Source organism: Pholcus phalangioides, unplaced genomic scaffold (genome assembly GCF_987345545.1).
Source record: "Pholcus phalangioides strain wild (caught in Gottingen) unplaced genomic scaffold, Ppha-v1.0 ptg000001l_1, whole genome shotgun sequence".
NCBI lineage: Eukaryota > Metazoa > Arthropoda > Arachnida > Araneae > Pholcidae > Pholcus > Pholcus phalangioides.
Window position 1 is genome coordinate 16599124 of NW_028301594.1, and position 4453 is coordinate 16603576.

General features: G+C 34.9%; 1 long non-coding RNA gene across 2 annotated transcripts; it reads left to right on the forward strand.

Annotated features, from left to right (window-relative positions):
- The first annotated feature begins 1270 nt into the window (after positions 1–1270).
- Positions 1271–3703, forward strand: LOC149089970 (uncharacterized). Of its 2 annotated transcripts, none has more exons than XR_016193059.1 (4): positions 1271–1432; positions 1815–2072; positions 2598–2743; positions 3460–3703. It is a non-coding gene; the product is annotated as an uncharacterized LOC149089970 (long non-coding RNA). The 2 variants fall into 2 exon arrangements; XR_016193048.1 differs by having other exon boundaries at positions 1280–1432; positions 1880–2072; positions 3460–3623.
- Positions 3704–4453: the final 750 nt, after the last annotated feature.

The following is a 4453-nucleotide window of genomic DNA, read 5'->3' on the forward strand; positions in this document are numbered from 1 at the left end:
AATATTTGTACAATTTGTGATAAAGCTGTGTACTGGTATGGGTTTTGTATAGGTGGTATATACAAAGTGAATGGGTATAGTTATATATATGTTTCAGTTATTTTATAATTTTCTAAATGTATGGTATTTTCCATATATGTTGATGTATCAAAAATTTTTTTTTTTCCTACCCTAAAAAACTAACAAACTAACACATTAACCTTGTATATTTCTTTTTTCTACCCGTCCTAAAACCCTAGGTTGGTACAAAAGGACGTAAAACAAGTCAAGTCAAGTCAATCTGCTTATCACTTCCTTTTCCAGTGTCCTTTTTATCAAAATATTCGCAAGTTTATCCTCATTGATCCTGTTTCAAAAAACTACATTTTAGAGTGGTCAGATCTGATTTCTCTTCCTCCCAACATTATTTCTTGTTTGGTCCAAAAATATATTTGGGCATCCCATCGTTTTGATTGATTGTTTTTTTTTTCTTTCTGTTCTATCATGACTAAAATAGAGGGCCTCTAGCTTTAGAAGTGCTGCATCGTTGCCCTGTGCAGCTGAAGATATCCCACTCTTCCTTTCCCTTTATTTTGTTTTCCTTTGCTCTTAATTTCTGGGAGCAGTCGACAATGATTAATATTTTTTTTCTTTAATGTAGAAAATCTCTACCAGCCGCAGGGAGAGGGCCTTGCTGTAGCCAAAAACCCTGCTAAAACTAAACCATTGATTGATTGATTGTCTCTTCCATGTGCTTTTTTCTTTTCCTATCGCAATTGCTCAACCCAAGCGATGCTCTAAGACATAGGTTCCCAACCTTTTTTGTCAACCCAAGCGATGCTCTAAGACATAGGTTCCCAACCTTTTTTGAAGGTTGTTTTTCGATTGTGGTTTTCGAATCCCGTTTTAACGAATACTGTTACAGCGAAAATCTCATTTTGACGAACACTTTTCTAATCCCCCAGACAACTTTACATAGGAACAATGCAAAAACCTGGAATTCTTTTATAACGAAATTTCGTAATTGCGAAGAAATTTCTCGGGTCTCTTGAAATTCGTTATAACGGGATTCGACTGTACTACAATGTCAGATTTCAATCAAGAACTTTGACACTTTCCAGTAATATGGCCAGTTTTTTTTTTTGGCCGTGGTTCCCTAGCAATGCGTTTCAGACGTGTATATGCCTTTACAATGGTTTGTCACTTCTTTAATGCTGCCAGTGCATATGTATAATATAGTTCATGCCTTTATAATGGTTTGCCACTTTTACAATCCTCCCAGTAATGAGAGCTTTTCTTCAGAAATTTGTTTCTCCCATCGTCCCACAACTCAATCTAACCCATAGGATCCTATGTTATACCCGTAGCTTCTACCACCCCCCCCCCCCCCCAGGGGGCGTTAACGCCCACCATTCCGTATGGTCCCAGCAAAGATGGGAAGGATTGGAAAAAGGTGAGTACTTCTAAGTTTGTTGAATTTAACCTTGTAATTTATGAAATATAGTTAATTTATGAAATATAGTTAATTTATGAAATATAGTTAATTTATGAAATATAGTTAATTTAGGAAATATAGTTAATTTATTAAATATAGTTAATTTATTAAATATGTTTCGTTTATAAAACCAAAAGTTTTGTTTCCTGCTGATGTTAGAAAAATTACAGAAACGAAATAAGGAAATATTGTATTTAATCGCTTAAACTAAATTTTTTTTTATCAACATCTCTCAAAGGAAAAAAAAAAATCTAATGTAATTGTTTTTATGTGGTTTATATAAACAATGGTAGAATGTAACAAAAATTAACAGCGGTATTTTTGAATCTGGTTTTTGAAGGTTGAATTGATGTGGCAGTTATGCATAGGATGATTATTTAAACCACAACATTTCTTTTTGTGTAGACATGAACTCACTACAAGAATGCTGTGAAAAAAAAAAACAGCAGATATTCGGAAGGAGTCCTTGAGGACAGGTGGTGGGCCATCCCCATCAATGCGACTGTCGCATTTGGAAGAAAGAGTGGTCGCAATGATGGGCGACGCTGTGGTATACGGGGATGCAGGAGTAAATCCCCCATTGCGGTATTCTTCTGCGGTGAGTATTTAATTTTAAAGTACAAAGTATATACTTTACTTTTTGGCCATCAGGACTGACTGTTGACATAAGAGGGGTTCGCTGTTTAAATATGAATAATTTGTACAGTTCTGATGTTGACCTGATTATTTGATTGTTTTTGTCACACCACTGTCATTTTCTGCACACGAGGGCTAATTAGACCGGGACTTACAATTTATTGCCGATTCCAAGCGGCAGGCTTGTTTTTTATACTCATCGAGAGGCTAGTGCAATAACCAATGATGTTGACCTGATTGTGGGTAGGTTATTCATATGGACTCTGTCAGGACCATAGCCAGAAATTTCTTTGGGATGGTGATCAAGTGACAGAACTTAACTATGCTAATTTATAAAAATCAGTTATTTTTTTTTATTTCGGGAAGAGGACCTAACTCCTAGTACAGCACTTCCTTTGCTCTGTGTCTGTAATGAAATGATTTTATATTTTTGTTACATTGGATTTTACTTTCATATTTATTAGTGGCACCACTTGTTATTTTGTAGTGTATTCCTGGAGCATCCGCTACAGCATCTGGATCTTCAATTGTTGAGCAGGAGCCTGTTGAGGTTTCAATCTCAGTTCCTGCTGAGGAATTTCAAGACTGATTGCTCCCACCTGTCTGAAGACATGTTTGCAGCCATTGAGTCGGGTAAGAAGATATGATAATCCTTCGCTTAAAGGAATATGAAATTCTGAATTAACAGTGGCTGGTGCATTAAAAAAAATATAACAATGGCTACCACCACACCTTTACATGGAAAAAGAATGTAATTTAAATAAATCAAGGCAGAACTAGACTAAAAAAGACAAATGTTTGTCAGCGAAATAAACGAATTTCAGGTGAAGCTTCAATAGAGCAAGCAATGTTTTTGTATGCCAGAGGGAAAGAACACTATATTTCTATCAATGTTGGAATAATGAATAATATTAATTTGCTTACTTTAATAACGTTAGAGATACAGGAGATATAAATCTTGGTCATAGATGATCTCATTTAAATAAATGGCAGATATTCACTTCATCCCATGTCACATTCTCTCATAGGCGAAGAGCTTCTTTACATTGCGCTCTCATTAAATTTCACTTTTGGGACACTGTGCCTATTACCTCTTGGCATACAGAAATGTTTCACGTATTTCCAATTGAGTTTTGTGGTCTTCCAGTTAGTGCCATCTTAATGCATAGGCCCCCCCACCAGGTTTGAGACTGCCCTGCATTTTGAGAAACTTATAACACATACAGTTGTGACATGATGGCATTGGGTTGTATCATTATTGTATATAACTGTCTGAAGGTTTGATGCATAATGGATATGATTATGAGGTATTATTTGTTAAATCTCCTTCACTTAATTACACATTTCAGATCCTGTTGATGTATCCCTTACTGTTCCTTCCCATCAAGAGGAAACAGCCTCAGCTTCATTGAACAGGACGCCACAACAAAAAAAAGAGGATGCGATGGAAGAGCAGGCACAGGAGGAAACTGCAATAACCTTTAAAGAAGTAGCCACTTCTATAAAAAATCTTTCGTCACAGTTATGTAACATGTTTAACGATTTTATTGAAGTATATAAGAAAAATTTAAAATTGTGATTTTTTTTCCTTTTTATTGATTGAATTTGTATTGCTGTATTTCATTTAGATAGGTCACTTTTTTAAATGCTGTTTAATCTCCCACAGGAGACTGGAGGATAATATGGCCCTGTTTACAGTTAAATTCAACCATTTAAAAATTCATGAAATGTATGCATCGGCTAACAGAGATCAGGAAATGGTATAATAACAGATTGGAAAGTTAAAATGATAGATCACTAAAAATATTTTAATGAAAACTATTTCTGATATCTTTTTAAAACCAAAATCAATGAATTCCTCACACCTTGATTAAGTAATGAGTCAACTCTCAGTTACATTTAGTTTCATTGTGCATTTATTATTTTCTTTTCTTGCAAAATTTGAGGTATGGCAAGAATTTAACTGTCAGGATAATACATTGCGGCATAAACCATTCGAAACAAGACATTTTATAAGCAATACTATATTCAAAAACTGAAACATCACAATCAAAAATTCACAAAGATAAAACTTGGAAGACAAACGCAACATTTGTGTATGCCCTTCTGATCAATAACTCCTAGGGAGGGATCATAATCCCTCCCTATTTTTGACTGTATTCAGACATATAGGTTGGAAAAACACACCCGCAGTCAATGTTTACCGCTCAAAAAACCACACATCATTACCGCTGAGCATCCATTGCCCCTGAAATTTAGTAATGGAAAAAAAAATTTCGTTACATAAAGGTTCAGAACAGTGTTTAGACAACATATATGTATAATACTACAAGAACAAATTCT